The 19,014-nt window shown below is 36.9% G+C and overlaps 1 protein-coding gene across 3 annotated transcripts in view; it reads left to right on the forward strand.

Moving 5' to 3' along the window:
* The first annotated feature begins 4,581 nt into the window (after positions 1-4,581).
* XIRP2 (xin actin binding repeat containing 2) overlaps positions 4,582-19,014 on the forward strand; it is a 72,284-nt gene continuing 57,851 nt past the window's right edge. For 2 of the 3 annotated variants that reach the window (XM_032286620.1, XM_032286617.1), the window contains exon 1: positions 4,582-4,825. The gene's annotated coding sequence lies outside the window, so the exon portion shown is untranslated. The remainder of the gene's footprint in view (positions 4,826-19,014) is intronic. The other variant, XM_032286618.1, reaches the window with a different exon arrangement.

The following is a 19,014-nucleotide window of genomic DNA, read 5'->3' on the forward strand; positions in this document are numbered from 1 at the left end:
GAACAAGAAAATAAACATGAGCCAAATGAATTTCTAGACTATCTTGGTCTTTTATGTCAAAGAGAATAGCCTTCACCTAACAAATAGTAGCACTAGCAAAAATAGAAAAGAGAGTGAATTCAAACTGTCAAAACCCAGAAATGCACATCGAATTTTGAAATTCCCTAACCAGATCAATTTCATTTCAGGTTATCAAGAACACCTGCAAATATGGATTCCTAAGTGTCCCTAACATCCTACGTCAACTTAACCTCTGAGGGAAGTCTATAGCAGTAGCAGGGCTTTGTACATGTTAGGGGCTCTGTTCTGTTAAGTATTTTTCATTGTAGACTAAAATAAGATGTAGGTTGCAAGTTATGAAGAAAGTAACTATACTAGATGGCAAAAGCAGGCTGTAGTAATGGGGTGGCACTGATTTCATTCACTTAGCACAAAGTTAACAAACATAAAGAGAATGTAAAGGTAGCTTGTAGAGGACAAATGCAACATTGGAGTGCAGTTACAGGATTCAATAATGTCATACTGCTGCTGAAAATCTAGTGAGTACTTATTGATATTTAATAAAAACTACCCATACCAAAGCTTTCCATTGTCTATCCATTTGTCTTTCTGATTACAAATTTCGTATTTTGCTATCTCTAATCTGCTGTTAAATCTACCATTGATTTCTTAATTTCTAGTATTGTATTTCTAAATTCTTGAATGTTTCATTGCTATTTTGTCATTTTAATTTTCTCATGAAATTCTCTATCTCTTCATATATTTTGTGTGTTATTTCTTATATTTTCTTCATATATGTCAATTGTGATTATTTTAAAGTCCTTATCTGCTAATTTAAGTATCTAAAACATCTACTTCCTTGGAAGTTTTTCAATATCAATGACAATATTCTGTCTCTCCGCATATCCAGTATTTTATAATTGAAAGTTCAATAGCGTATATTCAGAACAAAACTGTAGATTGTGACCTTTGTTAGAGATATTAAGTATTTCCTCTGCTGGGCAGATAGGATGGAGAGCAGAGAGGCACTGATCACTTTAATTTAGGTGTTTTTTTTGTTTGTTTATTTTGTTTTGTGTGAGAATCTGTGAGATCCTTTTCTCCTCAACATGGAGTCTGCAGGAATCTCTGCTCTATTTTCTGAGGTTTTCAGCTTGACTATTTAGCCTCACACCCTGTGAAGCTTCAGAATTTGGCAAACGTCTTGAGGGGGAGATTGGCTGTGTTGGAATATACTCGAGTCACCAATTTTATCACTCCAAGCCTGATCAAATGCCAAAACCTTTGCTGGTTCATCTGTCTCCCATCTGCTAGGGCCAAGACAGAATTCTCAACCTCCAGCTAAACCCAGATTACCAAGCCATTTCTAAAGACAAGGCAGTTGTTGCACATTATTTTAAAGTCAATATCCCTTTTACTTGAAGACTTTCAGCTGTTACCAGCCCTCCTTAGAGATACTTGTTTGTTAAGTATCATGAAAATGTGAGCTATTCCACTTTACTTTTCTGTGTTTGGGCTTACGATTGCATCCTGCTATCCTGTGAAATTTTGGAATTTAGGAAACATCTTAGAAACAAAACAGAATTTGAGGTCCCTCGCCACTCCAGCTTTGTCACTCCAGTCCTATGGAATTGCCAACAGTTCTGCTGTTTTTCTGTTTCCAGCAGCAGTGTTCTCCTTGGACCAAGCCCACATTCTCAGGCTCTACCTGCATCCAAAATTGACAAAGATCCCCCAGGAACAGCCTCAAGTCATCAGCTTATATTTCTAAGGTTCTTGTCTTTCTTGAATTGTACTGCTTCTGGGTCTCCTTAGTATGGCTACCTCTGATGCCTTACATGTATTTTCACTGTAATTGATGCTGCTTTTTAATTGTCTTCCATGAGAGCATTGGCCTGATACTAATTACTAACTTAAGTAGGTTTCAGTCAAGTACCATACAGGTTTTAATAGGTAGAGGTATCTAGACACTATGAATATCAGATTAGACAGGGAATAAAATTTTCCATTTGAATGGACTAAGATTTGATACAAGGAATCACCTTATGAATCTTTCTTTCTTTATACCTGTCTATCTGGCTATCACCCATCCATCCATCCACCCATCATTCATCTATCTTGCTTTCATAGTAATTTCATAGTAATTGATTAAACTGCTATTAAATGAAGAATAAAATTCAGTGTCTAAAACCACTGTAATAATAAATGGTGAGAATCTAGGTCCTAGTGTTTTCATTGTCTTCATGACTAAAATGAATGAACCAAATTGTATGATAAGTAATTAGTGTTATGACTGAACATAGTTGCTTGAACTTAGGTCAGTTAATTTTTGTGTGTTACTATAGATTTAACATTTATTGCTCTTAATTATTAACAATTTATTATACAATGTTCCACCAAGGTTTCTTTTTCTCTCCATTTTTTTGTTTCTCTCCATCTTAATGTACAGTCTTTGGGTTTTTGTACTACTATGTACATTAGAAAAATTATAAGGAAAAGTGATAAAATAATATTTAATGTATATATATTTTAATTCAACACATTTTTGTCCTGAAAATCAAAAACAGCAAGTTTAAAGAAAAGTTATCATGATTGAAACTTAAAGAAACATATCACTAAAATGGAAAGAGAAAGCAGTGAGGTTTTTTGTTGTTCATCATTTTTTTAAATTTTATTATACTTTAAGTTTGGGGGTGCATGTGCAGAAAGTGTCAGGTTTGTTACATAGGTGTATACATGTCATGGTGGTTTGCTGCATCCATCCCCCCGTCATCTACATTAGATATTTCTCCTAACGTTATCCCACCCCAATCCCCTCACCCCCTGCTAACCCTCCCCTAGCCCCTCATCCCCAGTGAGAGAAGATGAGGAAGCTAGAAATCAGATCTTTGAGTAATTAACAACTTCTCCAAAGAGGAAAACCACCATAAGCATCATTAGCAACTGTATGTAAGTATAAGAATGAAATTGACTGTTTATATTGTAGAATCAATGGCCTCATAATTTAAGTTGAGCTATTGTGATTTCAGATCCAGTACCATTTTCTTTTGTATATAACAAAGTAAAGTAATAATTATTTATTATGTAAATGTTATGTTGGAATAATAACAGTGTAAGTATAATGATTAATGTATATGTATTATTTCATTTCTTCTTCATAAAACCAAAGGAAAGTTGGTCAACTCAGTTCCATTTAGTCACAGATGAATAAAGTGAAGCTTAGATAGCTTATGAAACTTTCCCAGGTCACAGTGTCTACTACTGTCAAAGCTATGTTGAAATCCTGTGATTTAAATCACTATTGTCCAATAGACCTTTCTGCAATGTTGGAAACATTTTCTATCTGCACTAATACATAGCTACTGTCCACATGTAGAGACAGATTTGCTTGAAATGTAGCAGAAGAAATAAATTTTTAATTTTAACTAATTTTAATCAATTAAAATTTAAATGGCCACATGTGCCTAATAGCAATCATACTTGGAAGCACAACTCTAAATGGTCTATACTGGCTCCTGGCCCTGAACACTTTGTGGAGTATATAGAACACTATTTCAGAAACTTGTTCTTAGAGTTAATATGCTAGAATATCACTTCTTGACCTACTTTTAACAGAAACCAATAATGTACATGAAAAAATGTAATATACCCATTGATTTTATAGTTAATAATATAGTAAACAGCTTATGAATAGGCATTTTATATGACATAAAAATTATATAGGTCAAGTGTTTCTTTAGCCAAAGGACAATTTCCTTTCTTTATTTGAGTTGTTTTTAGACCACACCATACTAGAAAAGTCATAGAAGGGAGGAAAGATAAAGGAAGCTGGTTATTTTCTATTTACTGAGAATGTGTGAGATGTTGACATTTTTGAGCTAAATAGCAATGCTCACTGGGTTCTGGGTCAGATTGGCAGCGTGTGCTTACTAAGTCCTGGCAGCAAAGAACATTTAATATGATTCTTTCAGGAGCATGTGAGGTGACTCCTTTTCCCTGCCTGCTCTTCCTCATGCTGAATGATTTAAAGCTAGTATTAATCAGCAGGACTCACACCGCAAGGGTGCTTTCTATTCTCTCTAGAATGTCTTTCCACTATTCTTCCTTGGCTTTTTTAAACTAACCCAGCACAGTCTTTACTTCAGTTAGCACTGGAGTCGCATTTTGCTTTGTATGTGAAGTCTAACAAAACTAAGCAATGTTTTACATATCCAGGAACATTTTGTCAAAGAAAAGCAATGTGTCCTCTTCATGAGAACCCATGTTAATTATTCTTCCAGAATAAATTGAAACTTTTCCCACCTGCTTTATTTTCATATTCTTGAGTCTTAAAAGATTGAAAGTTAAAACAAATGCAAGTAATTCTGGAACGTTAATCCCTCCTTTTCCTCATTGGCACTGGTTCATTTGTAGGCTTTGGACAGAAGTTCAGAGTTGGCTGGTGGTCGTGGCTGCGGAAGGGAGTTTGATTGACTGCACATGTGTTAGAGCCATGCATACATTACTGAGGACACCATGAGGCAGAGTGGCCTCAGAGACACTCGTCTGAAAAGAGTACTTGACTCAGGCCCCACCTATACAGAGCTCAGTTACTAAAAATAGGTGCTAAGTTGCATCCTTTAGACGCTCTGCTAAAATAAATTCAGCAGTCCCATGTACTTGCTTGACAGACCCTTCAGTGGAGCGGGCCTCCACTGCACCCATTCCTTTCAGGGGACTGGGAAATTTGCTGTATATGAAACAAGGGAGGAAGCTAGTCTGTGAAGAACTATAAAGATTTAGGATACTTCCACAAACTTGGGGTTAAACCTAAATATCATAAAAGGTAAGTGTAATATAGTTGGTGACTATATGTCTGCTTCCTGGATTGTAAAATGTTCTTGCTGGTTATTTAAGGTCAATGAAGACCATAGGTCAAATTGTAATCATTATAAAAGAAAATATCCAATTGGGTTTTGCCTTTATGATAATATTTAGCATTGATTTAAAAGGATAAAATTTAGAGCTTCATATGTTAATCTCTTGGCAGAATAGCATTTTTCATATTTAATATTGAAGAATAATGAGCCAAACTTGATAAACAGTCATGAGTTAAAATTATACGTCAACTTACAAATAGAAAGGAAGGCAGAGAAAAAATTAGTTTGTCATTTATGAGCAGAAATGGAATGAATATATTAAAAAATATAAATCGTATTTCGTGGAATTTGTTGAGAGAAAGAGTTTACAACGTTTTTAACTGTTGCAGCTTGCTCAGAGAAATGCATGAAAATTATCCTTTTCCAGCCTTACTTTGCTTTTGTGGTTCTTGCTCCAGCCAGAGTCTCATCTCCTCTGGGAGTATTACTGGAGTAAGATTAAAGAATCAGGTTCTTACATGTTTTGCAGAATTAAGAAAAGCACTGCCAGTTGGATCTGCCAGTCCTAATTATAGTAACTACAACCTTAAACAGAGAAGACTGAGATTTTACTTTAAAGATATTCTGACCTATACACTGTTTCAAATGGATTTTTTTTTTTCTGTCTTCGATTGCCTGTGAACACCTTAATTTGGCCCTGTTGTGTCTTAAGTGTTTAGATGTTAGAGACTGAAGTGATTTGGGAGAGACATTTTAACAGAATCTCTTAAGACACCAACTAAAAGCAAGGACACTTTAAGATTACATAATACAGGATTTAAATTTAGCCAGCTGGTGCTGAACCAAAAGATATTTTATTTTTACCAGTGCTCTATTTGGTCACTGACAAGCTGTAGGTTGTTTGAATTATTTTAAAATTTTACGTGCAGTGTGTCAAAGAACAGGCAAAATATTTACCTTGGCGACATTCAGGGCCATGAATTTTAATATGAAAGAGCACCTGTTTTGAGTCTTAGAGGATAAGATTATTGAGTGCAAAAGTATTGGGTCAGAAATGAGAAAACCCTGAATTCTATGCTTAAGTATTTCTCTGCTCCTCTGCCTAATTTTTGCGTATTTTTTTCTTCTTGCTAGCAACATGTAAGCTAACAACTAGACCCACCCATTTCTAAAAGTCAGTCCTCATTTCAGATGCCTGCACTATGGCAAAGTACCAGTTGTTTGGGAAAAATGCAGTCTGGAGTTTGGGCTAGATATTTCTGCTTTCATCTCGTGTTGGGCACCTTTAAAATATAGCTTCCCTCAACCACCTAAAAGATAAAATGAGACATTCTTTAATGATCTCAGAGGGCTTTACTTGGGAAAATGTTCATAGAAAACTGTCAGTTCAGACATCATTTTTTCTGTGATTACAGTGCAAGAGGACAGTGTTTTCTTTCTTCAGCTTTAATTTGGGGTTAAAATCCCACAAAGTTCATGGATAATGTACTGTTGTTCACAGCTGATAGCTTCCCTCTATTCTATCAATTCCAGCCTCTCACTTTACCTTTACCATGTTTAAAACTTTCTTCGCCTTAGTATTCTTTTTACTCACTTGGTAAAATACTACTTACAATGAGGCAATGTGGAGTTGGACACTCCTTGTAGCTTCAATACTAGGAACTGATATCTCTCTGTCTCTCTCTCTCTCTCTCTCTCTCTCTCTCTCTCTCTCACACACACACACACACACACACACACACACACACCACAACTCAGGGTATTAAAGAGACCATTTTGTAAGACTTGTTTGATTCCTAGGAGTCATGTCTAGATTTAGTAATTTATAAAGCAGGGCAGACACTTAATAAGTGCCCAGCTGTAGAATTCCAATATTTTTGATTAAACGATCTGTGAAGACAGAACTTAATTGACATTATATTGTCTTTTTTATTTTCTTCCCACCTCCTCTTATGAAAGCACTGAAGTTACACTTTGAAATTTAATTAAATTGTAATGTGTTTCTTCCTGCTTCTAAAACAAGCACTTGCTCATTCAAATCATAGGTTCATCCCTTGCAGAACAATAACTTCACTTTTTAAATTAATGACTTGTTTAGAGCACTGATTTATTCCATATAGGTGCATGTTGTTTATATGACTGTGTGGCATGTTGTATTATCTGTTTCCTGACACTAATTCTGATATTAAGTGTTATGTCTTTTCCAACATTAACCAATTCTCCAAGTCTCTGACACCAACAGGCTGTCATTCAGTTCTGACACTAGATCTAGGGCTTGGCAAAGACTCCACAGGTTGAAGGCTCAGTCCCATGAGGCTGCCCACTTCAGAAGACAGCCACTAATGGAGTGCCCAGGCCACTAATCTTTCTGCCCATCTAGCTAGTGATTAAGGGACCCTCACAACCCCCTCCTCAGATAATTTGCTAGAATGGCTCACGGAACTCAGAAAAGTATTCTATTTGTTATTACAGTTATATTATAGAGGAACAGACAAATGGAAGAGATGCATAAGGCAAGGTGTGGTGTTGAAGGGCAGAAGCACACAACTACCTTGTTTTCTCCTAGCAAGCCACCCCCAGCATCTGGGTGCGTTCATCAATCTGGCAGCTCACCAAGCCCTGTCCTTTAGGAGTTGTTATGGTGGTTTCATTACATAAGGCATTAGTGATTAAATCATTGGCCATTCCTGATTGAACTCAATCTCCACCTCTCTCTTCTTTTCTGAGGCCAAAGATGGGATTGAATGTTCTAACCCTCTAATCACTTGATTGTATTTTCTGGCAACCAGCCCCTATCCTGAAGCTACTCCCCACCCCTACCCCCAACTCCTGGCTACCCTGAGTCATCCCATTAGCATAAAATAGTTATTCTCACTCAAGAGTCTCCAGGGTTTCTATGCCAGAGAGTGGGGACTAGGACCAAATATGTATTTTCTTATTATAACATACATTATTATGACATATATTATTATGTTCACAATATGGTCTTCTCCTTTGAAATGCTACCTATGAACTCCAGAGTAAACATTCCATACCGTTTATTCTCCCAGTCACTGGAATCCACTTCTTACAAATTTAACTTAACTATTTTTTCATTTGTATAATATAATCAGTAAGAGTACAAAAACCAATGACAATTAGGCAATGAAAAGAGCAGGTTTTGGTTTCTTTAAAAAGTTGAAAATCAGCAAATGCAATCAATTACTTGTATCAGTTTTTCCCAAAATGACAATGTGCCATATTTAATAACTCTTGGGGCTTTGTAGTCCTAAATAATGGCATAAAAATAACCTGCCAGTGATCTGCACAGCAGGTAATCCACATTCCTGGAGGAGTAGTTTTACTTTTTCAAATGTTTCAAAGATAAAAGAAATTTATTAGCCAGGCATGGTGACTCGTGCCTGTTATCCCAATACTTTGGAAGGCCGAGGAAGGCAGATGTTTTGAGGCTACGAGTTTGAGACCAACACCATCTCTACAAAAAAATACAAAAAATTACCCAAGCATGGTGACATGAATGCCTGTAGTCTCAGCTACTTAGGCGGCTGAGATGGAAGGAACACCTGAATCCAGGAGGTTGAGTCTGCAATAAACCATGATCATGCCACTGCACTCCAGCCTGGGAGACACAGTGAGACCCTGTCTAAAAAAAAAAAAGAGAGAGAGAGACCTCAGTGAGTAGCTTGTTTAATGCCTTCAAATTCTAGATTAAGAAACTGAGGCAGGGGAAGACTAATTAGTAACTCATACGAGGTTTAGGCACAGAGAACTAAAAACTAATTCTCTTGATTTATGTTTCTGTAGTTCATGTCATTCATGTCATTTTGCAAACCTTTGTGCTATATGACATCAATCCAACCCCAGCCCACTCCCATGACTCCACATATACCTCCAAGTTTATCTTGTAAGGCCTTATTTTTCTTGCAGTAGCCTTTTGTTGCTTTTCATTTTACATTTCGTGTTTCTCTTGAAATTAGGACAAATTGTGGAAAAGGAGGCCTATCTGCATATTCTGTTAAAGCTCGAAAGACAATGACTGGTTTATTTTTAAATTTTACAAAACATGTAAAATGTGTTCATCTTTGTTAGCTGAGATTCTTCTCACCCAAAGGCCCACTCTCATCACTGGACACATCACTTTTCCCCACTCATTTTTTGGTAGACATTCAAGTAGATCTTTGTCTTTCACATTTTTTTGAATCATATGCAGATTATATCCTTGTTGCCTGGTGAATCTAATGCTTTAGAGATATCTGACTGTTCAAAAGTAAGTAATTGCCAAATTGCTCCAGGCATGCGTATGACTTAAAATAAAGGTAAGACTGAAAGAGATTATTGTGGGAAATTTCTCTGTTATTCAAAGATCCAATGCATCTTCTCCCAAATTCTGAATATATCTGCATGTATATTTCTAAATGAGACAATTTGGTAGTTATCAACATACAAAAGCTTTTTTAAAAAGCATGTATATCACTAATTTTAAAAGCACACTCTGGCTTCGTAGTTTCAAAACATTTTCTCAGGGTTTTCCATTTCAAGTTTAATGTGGACTGAAGTCAAATAATATAGCAATATTATATTATAATATTTTTTGAATAGCAATATTATATTATAATATTTTTAATTCATAGAAATTACTTGCATTGAAATAATTCTAAATAGATTATACATTATAAGGTTACTGGGTTTTTGAAAACTATGAACATTAGATTTTGATAAGTAGAGTCACATTTCCCCCATTTAATTGCATTGTCACTTCATGGGTAATTTGTCAGTATCTCTGTTGTTGATTTTATGTTTGTTTGCTTTTAGTCAGAACTCTCCTAATAAGTCAGCTTTATATTATCTAACTAGTAAGCCACTGTGACAAATAATTAGCCGTTTGTAGGCAACAATAGAACTAAGTGCTCCTGGGAAACACTGAACTGTTTTTGTAAAGCTACAGATTACTTTTTGATTTGTGTCCTGTGTTTTAACAGAATATGCAGATAGGCCTCCTTTTCCACAATTTGTCCTAATTTCAAGAGAAACATGAAGTGTAAAATGAAAAGCAACAAAAGGCTATTACTGCAAGAAAAATAAGGCCTTACAAGATAAACTTGGAAGTGTATCTGGAGTCATGGAAGTGGGCTGGGGTTGGATTGATGTCATATAGCACAAAGGTTTGCAAAATGACATGAATGACATGAACTACAGAAACATAAATCAAGAGAATTAGTTGGAGTTTCTTAATGTGGACTCAAGGGTCATATTGTCAAATCTGCATATTCTGGGAAAAGGACAATAAAATAAGCATGTTCATGTTACTAAAGTTCTGTCAATTCCAGTGACAAGCTCGATTTAAAATCCACTGCCTCTGCTTCTGCGGCATCCAAGAGTCATTTTCCTGGGCACTGCATAGGGTAGAAGTCAGCTATTAGTGTCGGTTCCGGCAGCAGTTTCCAACTGGAACACAAGAAATGGGACAAGGGAAGCACTGAGGAAAAGCAACTGGTGCCTGTCAACAGCTTGACCTCCTCCAGTTTTCCTCTGTAGCATCTCAGTTTGCTCAGAGAGAGCATAGAACTTCGTTAGAGACTTCACTTCACTAATAGAAAATATGCTAGTCCTCTGAGCCCTGGAGGACTCTAAAACATTTATTTTTAGGAATGGAACTGTACTAGTGCACGCCTGCTTTCAGTCACTGACTCATTCTGCAGTGGAAATAATTTCAAGATTCATCATCCCTTCATCATCCAGAGCTGGACAACAGCCACAACTTTTACTCTGCAAAATTTCAGAGAAACAAAATTTGGAAAGCATGAGTATGCATTTAAGTTACACCCTTTTGCTTCTCAAAAGATCTGGTTCAGCTATAGCAGTTGTGAACCCTAAATTACTATTTATAGTTTCCAATACTCCACCTTTTAAATAGAAGCAATAAGTTGCCTCAAGCTTCAATTTCCACCTCTTTCATTTACTTCACAATTTCAATCCAACTGGTCACAGCTTCTTGACTTCATCCTTAGGTTATGTTATTACCATTCATTTCAGTTATCCTCATGTATACACAAAGGTATATGGATGTGAATGTGTGTGTGTATACGTATATATTATTTCCTATAAAGCATGGTGCTGCCTATGCTTTTATATTCTCCATTTCTTTCATATTCTCAAAGTCCATTTGGATGTTCAAAGAATGATGACTAGCCCTCAAATAACAACCAATAACCACAATATCATCCGTAATAACATCTCTTTTTACTCTTTGTTAACATTGAGGAGAAAGGCTGGGCATGGTGGCTCACACCTGAAATTCCAGCACTTTGGGAGTCTGAGACAGGTGGATCACTTGAGGCCAGGAGTTCAAGACTAGCCTGGCCAACATGGTGAAACCCTGTCTCTACTAAAACTACAAAAATTAGTCAGGTGTGGTGATGCATGCCTATAATCCCAGCTACTTGGGAGGCTAAGACAGGTGAATCGCTTGAACGCAGGAGGTAGAGGTTGAAATGAGCCAAGAATGCATCACTGCACCCCACCCTGGGTGACAGAGTATGAGACTCTGTCTCAAAAACACCAAAAAACAAAAACAAAAAAACATTGAGTAGAGATATTGACACAGCATCTTGTAAATATTCATATTGAGAAAGTGTCAAACAAAATAGTAATAATCGTAATAGCACAAGTTTCCTATAGGCTTATTCTTCTAGGGGTGAATATATAAAAGGGGTTCCAGGGGTTGATATATAAATTTTCATTGTTGGTACCATCTTTACATTTTGTTTTGTTTTGTTTTGTTTTGTTTTGTTTTGTTTTGTTTTGTTTTGTTTTGTTTTGTTTTTGAGATGGAGTCTCACTCTATTGCCCAGGCTGGAGTGCAATGGCATGATCTCAGCTCACTGCAACCTCTACCTCCCCAGTTCAAGTGATTCTCCTGCCTTAGCCTCCCAAGTAGCTGGGATTACATGCCATGCACCAACATGCCCAGCTAATTTTTGTATTTTTAGCAGAGACAAGGTTTCACCATGTTGGCCAGGCTGGTCTCAAACTCCTGACCTCAGGTGATCCACCCGCCTCGGCTTCCCAAAGTGCTGGGATTGGTGTGAGCCACCACACACAGCCCGCCTTCACATTTTGATCAATCCTTAAAAAATCAGAAAAATTTCACAAATAATGTGCTATTTTTCTCTTTCACCAATTCCCATTCCTTCTTTTTTATTTCATTTCTGTATTTCATTTTTTATTTCATTTTCTGTAACCCCAGCATTATAACCAGCCTTGATATGCATAAAGTGTTCTCAGTCGACCGGAATCTCAAAAACATCATCTCCTAGAGCCAGAAGAGGTTCCAAATAAACTCCAAAGAACACTACGGGAAAATAGAAAATGCTGTCAGGTTAATCTTAACTAGCTGAATGCAGACTTTGGAACCAGACTGCCTGGGTTTGAATTTCATCTCTTACATTTACCTACTGATTGACCTTGGGCAGATTAACAACTCTGTGCCTCATTTCCTCATCTGAAATTAGAGATACTAGTAGTATCTATCTCATAGACTTATTTTGAGGATTAAAGGAATTTATCTTTGCAACGTTCTAAAGCATTTGTCCCTGGCACATAGTAAGTGCTGTATAAGCTTTTGTTATTAATAACACTACTATTATTATTTACTGTATGAACATAATGTAACATAGTAACTATTATCAATATATTCCAAGGAGCAAGATAAGAATATAAAGCACCATGTTACACTATATGCTGAACATTGAAAACTGCAGCACACTACAAAGTGTTTCAGAGAGAAACCTGTCTACCTGATTTAATAGCTTGTTCTGCTGTTAGAAACACCCTTATCTTTCACAGATGCACGCTTCAGCTCGAATTTAATTTCTGTCCTCTTCTGGAGTTGTAGAAAGCTATTAATGCCCTCTTCCTATTGTAATCTTTCTGACACTTTAAACAAATAAACTTTCTCTTATCCTTGGTGATGGAAACATCACATTACTTCAAAAAACTGAATTCTTCAACCATCTCAACCCTAATGACTCCAGTCTCTTTTCTGACAAGGCTACTTACAGCCACATTTTAAACCTTGTCAGTAATTTGACCTAGTTCTTAGACTCTCAAAATATTCTCTCTGATCACAGCTTTCTTTCTTACATTTCTTCCACTCTCTCTTTTCAACTGCAACTGAGCTTGATCTTCAGCATGGTCTCCACATACTCAGCATGTCCTGCACACCAGCCCCTTCCACCTCTATTTACTTCATCTCTCCACATCTTGAATCCACTCACAGTGTCTGTGAAAAGATGGAAGAAGAGCCCTCACTCAGGAGCGAGGCACTGAAAGATGGTTCTATGGAGACCAGACTGTTTATCATGGGAATCTAAAGCAGAGAGGGCAAAGAGAACCCAATAGTTGAAAAGGAAGCAAAACAATCACAAACCATTGAAATGGTGCAGTGCATCAGGAAAATCACAAGATCAGAAATAAGCAGGTATAAGGACAATAAAGTATGGCACCTGCAGTGGATGAGGGCATACATTTCAAAACAAAGGCCAGAAACAATTCAGATGTGTTTAAAGCATCTAATTCTGGGCTGCAGGAGCAAGTTCGAGAGTTTAAAGCAGGGAGGCTAGACCTAATGCCCACTCAGCCTGGGCCCTGTGTTAGCCCAGAGCTTCCGTTGACCCCCCCACCCCCCATCTCACTCTAACCCCAATTCTGGCTAAATCTACCAAACTGAAAACCAATTCAACATTTTCACATAATGTGCTACTTTTGCTCCCATTCCCAGGCTGCAGAGTGTGTGTGTGTGTGTGTGTGCGTGCGCACACACACGCCTGTGTGTATGTGTGTTCACGCTCTTGTGTGTGTGTGTGTGTGTGAGAAAGAGAGCATGACAGATTCATAGTTCTGCACCTCCACATAAGCTAATACTCAACATCATTTTACTCACCTTTAACTGACTCCTTATTATTACACATTTGTCATTTTTCCTGACAATCTCAAATGTTCTCTATGATAATACACAACTGGAAAATTAAAGACTGGAAATAAGTTTGTAGGTAATATTTTTAAGCTGTGTTAAATTTTAAAAGTTTTGGCAACATAATTTAGAGTTTAAATACTTACTAGAGATGTGCACTGGGTATAATACAGATGAAGCTGAGATCTGATGGAGTGTGTGGTAAGACAAAACGAGGAAGACTGTGGATGGAATGTTGGACCCTATACATGATTGGGTGTCAAGAATTGTGTGTGTGTGTGTGTGTGTGTGTGTGTGTGTGTGTGTGTGTAGACTGGTCACAATAGATGAGTGTTATTTGTGTGTCTAGTCACTTACCAAGTCTATGCTCAGGTTTGACACTGTAAAGAATGACACAGAGAGTGCTGCAAAGCATCAGCATTTTGCATTTTTCCTTATTTGAGGCTTTCTGTAATGGCAACCTAGTGTAAGGCTTAGTGAGGTTGGTGACATTTCCTGAGGCCCTCCACTGCTAGTGAATAGGACCTAGGGCTTTGTGCCACATCTGCTTTCCTTGGCAGGCTTCCAACTCAAGACGAGTACACTGGGACATCCTGAAAATCTACTGAGATCTTTTTCCTAGATCTCACAAAACTAGGAGGATACTGCTTCTGATTAACTGCTCCTCCAAAGAAAAATGTCACGGAGGTGGATTGGTTGTGTGTAGGTATGTGTGGGGGGTGCTGGAAGGTGTTTTCATGTCGTCTGTACTTAGCTCACTGGGCTGCGGAGGATAGGTATTTTCTTCTTGACTGAAATATGACAGACACATGAATGTATTTGGAATTTGTTAGCTATAACATTTCTAATTGGTTTGTGCAGCTATACAATAACAGGAGAAATGTTGGCAGTAGTTATATTTGGCAGGAAGCCCAAAATTGACTGGTTTCATTTTCCAAGTAAATATTTTTGCACATTTCTAATTTTCACCTGCTCATGTGGTGCCCTGCCGAGACTTTTGGGTAAAGTGCTGAATTTCATTGTGGGAGACTCACAGGTTTACATGCAAGGCATTTATTTTTGCTCCTTCCTGGAAGCTGGAATCCCAACTTTCACATAACTTCTCAATGTTGCTTAATAACTTCTATTGCATAATTTAAAGCTTGTTTTCTATACTTCACAAAAAAGTAGAAGAGAGAAAGTAGCAAAATCTGCTAATGGGAACCACTAAAAGACAGGCATTAACTTTTGCAATATCATTTCAAGACAAATTCATTCAGCAAATGCTTAATAGGCACCTGCTGTTTATATAGAAACTGCTGTTTATATGTCAATATGTTAAACATTAAATACTTGTGAAGTTGACCATTTTCATCTCAATCATCAGTTTACTTCTCAGTGGTCTAGAAAGTTTAGCTCTAGATAATAACAGAAATTTAGTAACCAGTTCTGCAGAAATATTAGGGAAGGCTCTGCCACTCACTATTAGGGAGCACACAAGCATATCATTTTTGAAAATATTTTCTATTTTTCCCATCCTTGCATGTAAGGATCCTGAAATTAACATTTCTGGCTACTATGTGGTGGCCAACCTTCCATATTCACAACTTCTTTAAAACTGTGAAAGCCTAGTTTCACAGGGAATTTTACAAAGAAACCCAATTGCTTTTTACATCCCATCCCAACTTTCCTCCCCTTATCTTCTACTGCACTTGAGTTTAAATAACATTGACGTAGGAAAACTTCTGTTCGCCAGTGTTAAATTCTTTGTTGTTAAATTCATCATAGATGTATCTGTCTTAATGTGTATGGGAAAAAGCAGAGTTCAATTTGAATCACACTTAAAGGTTGATTTATACACTTTGCCCTTTAAAAATAGGAGTGAAATAAACAGCATAAATGTACAGTGCATTTTCTTCCATGTACAGTGCATGTATAGGATTAGGTTTTGAATCTGAGGGAAAAGAAACAAATGCCTATGCCAAATTTTTAAAGATAAATAACTACAAATAAATTAAGGGATGATGATACAGACTAATTATATACTCCATGTGTATCATAAGCAGGGAAGACTATTAAATTACTTTCACTCTTTGAACCATTCCTAGTACCAGCATATCATTAGGAATATGATATCATCTCTTTCTTTTGAAATTATGTGCTGCATTTATAGGCAAAGGGTGTTTGGGTCATGTTACTGGTTACAGAGGAGAGTAACACTGCATCTGATTGCATCGGAGTTTTGATACATTAAAATTATTATAGTTTTAATATGTACACATTTGTATTCTAAGCTTTTATAAAACCTGTTTAAAATATATACAACATTTTTCAGTGTCCCTTAAAATTATGAAGGAGAGGAATCAAAATGCAGTTGTGAAAGTACAAATATATGAACAAGATGCCAATTACTTTTTAATTTAAAGCACATTGGAAGAACATGAAGCTTTGATACGAATAATGGTGTCAAACGCGGATTCTTAATATTTCTGCTTAACGTTAGCCAGTTAAGTAGGCATTTTATATTCCCACCCAGGATGAAGTAATTAAAGGCCACATTGTTTTGAATGTTTTCAAGGTTTAAGATACGATTTTTCAAAGCACATTACTGCTCTGAAAGAATGAATTTCCTTCCAGAAGAATAGGTTATTCACTAAGCCCTGTTGCATTATTTAAGCATTTTCACTTTTCTCCTTGATTGCTTCATTTTTCCAAATAATGTTCAGTAAAGAAAGTGTGTGGAATTAGTGTGGCTTCCTTTCTTTGATCAAGTCTATCAGTCATTACGTTCAAAAGAAAAAAATATCAAAGAATGCTGCTGTTTGTGGACTTACGCAGAGAAAGCATTTTAAACAAAGACATGATCATTGCAAACAGTTTGTGTGAATTCAGGGACTGATTTTTCTAAGGCAGAAATTTGATTGAATTAAATACAGTTTATTATTCAAACAAAAAGTGTGATTAGTAGGAGAAAAGCTGCCGGAGTGTCATGTATAAGTTGGTGAGAGTTGAATCTGATGATCTGGGCTTTCTTTTAACATTCTTTGTCAAAATAAATTTCAGATGCTAACCTTAAAAAAGGGATGAAAGTTGGGATGAAGGTAAAGAGAGGAAACTCCTAAAATACATTCAGATACCTCTAGTTCCTACAGAATGCTCTTAGCACAAAAAATATTTAAGGTAACAATTAGTAAATGATTAACATTCCTACCTCTGTGTATATTCGAACAACTTAAAGATAAGCCTACCAGGAAGATATTTTTCAAAGCCGCAAATTATTAAAGCTTCATCTCCATTACATTACCTTGGCGTATTTTTTTGTTCTCTTGAATGCCAACAGCATACTTAGAATTAAGCAAAACAGTTCGCTACACATGACCTTCTTCATATGGAATTTTACAAAGCCTGTGAAAGACAAAAGTTGATCATTTTAGGAAAAAGATTTTAAGCTAGAATGCACGGGTCATCCCCATCTACCAATGCACTGCTTTGACCCAGAATTCAATCACTTTCTGTGTATTTTGGAGGCCCTCATGGCTTTAGGGGCTCTAGTGGATGTTTTAACCAGTCCCTCAGAGGCACGCACACTTGCTATTAATCATAGACTAAGCCTGCCTAGTGTCTCTCCATGGCTGAGGGGTGAGCACATTTGCTTGCTATTTTTCAAGTTTTCATTCTAGCTTAGACAACCAAAAAGAAGATGAAATTCTCCCCACAAGGTCACTGCCCCCTAGTAACTAAATCACACATAAAGGAGGATCTGGAAAGCTAAGAATCACAGGAGAATCCTTTTGAGAAAAGGAAAAGCACAAAGAAGCGGTAGGAATGAAAAAGAGATACGTTCAAAAATTAGGATATGAAAAAGAATTTATGTCAAAAAGGTAGGAATTCTGTAAGGAACAATTACGTAGAATGATTTGAAATTTTAGGATTTTCTAAAACAGAGACTTTAGAAAGAATAAGATAGCAATTAATTTAAAGAGAATGACTACTGAAATTAAATAGAAAGGAGATACATATTCAAACTAACCAAATATGACGATGTATTTATATCTAGGAATATTCCTTACAATGCAGAGTTTTGCAACCCATGGGTACTTAGTAGAGCAACAGTAGAATTAATCATCAATGAAGGATACAGCTTCCTTCTCTTTACCTTTGATAGGCAGCCACAAAGCAGCAGGGACTTAAAGACTGGCCTAGTAATCACCTGGGCTGGTCTAGATCAGGATCAAGGTTCACTGTGCCAAGCCCATTGCTCAAAGGCCTCATATGAAATTTTAAAAGTAAGTAACTTTGAATGATGATTTCATGATTTTGCCTAAAAAAGACCTAGAGCAGGAAGAAACATGAGGAACCATTAAGGGGGGCAAGGTAGAAAGAACTGATGTGTCTCTACAGTGTGATGTGCTAGGGTGATTTTCATGAACTTTAAGTTTTCAGTGGACTTTCGTGTTGCTTGTAGGCGAAAAATTGGAGTTCATGGCCTAGTGCCAAAATCACAGATGAACTAACACTTTGCATGTCATATACATTCATAAAACGTGTTATATTTATCTTTTTAGAGGTAAGGTCAGATCAATACTGTATTTCTTCAGAATCTTTCTAGTGTTTTTCTTTTTTTCTCTCTTCAAGTGGAGCATGACTGAATATGATGGTGATTAATTTTTCTCCAACTCTGACAACTGTGCCTAGCCAACAGTAGATGAGAAGTAGATGTTTATAGAATGCATGACTAAAGCCCTAAGAGGAAAATGTACCATATACCTGCCAGGTGTGGTGGCTCATGCCTGTAATCCTAGCACTTGGGGAGGCCAAAGCAGGCAGATCACTTGAGGTCAGGAGTTTGAGACCAGCCTGGCCAACATGGTAAAACCCTGTCTCTACTAAAAATACAAAGATTAGCCAGGTGTGGTGGCAGGCATCTGTAGTCCCAGCTACTCAGGAGGCTGAGGCAGGAGAATCACTTGAACTTGCGATGCAGGGGTTGCAGTGAGCTGAGATTTTGCCACTGCACTACAGCCTGGGTGATAGAGCAAAACTCTGTCCAAAAAAAAAGAAAAGGAAGGAAAGAAGGAAGGAAGCAAGCAAGGAAGGAAGGAAGAAAGAGAGAAAGAGAAAGAAAAAGAGGAAAGAAGAAAGAAAAGAAAAGAAAGAGAAAGAGAAAGAAAGAAAAGAGAAAGAAAGAAAGAAAGAAAGAAAGAA

Source organism: Sapajus apella, unplaced genomic scaffold (assembly GCF_009761245.1).
Source record: "Sapajus apella isolate SASKATOON/1434 unplaced genomic scaffold, GSC_monkey_1.0 scaffold18, whole genome shotgun sequence".
NCBI lineage: Eukaryota > Metazoa > Chordata > Mammalia > Primates > Cebidae > Sapajus > Sapajus apella.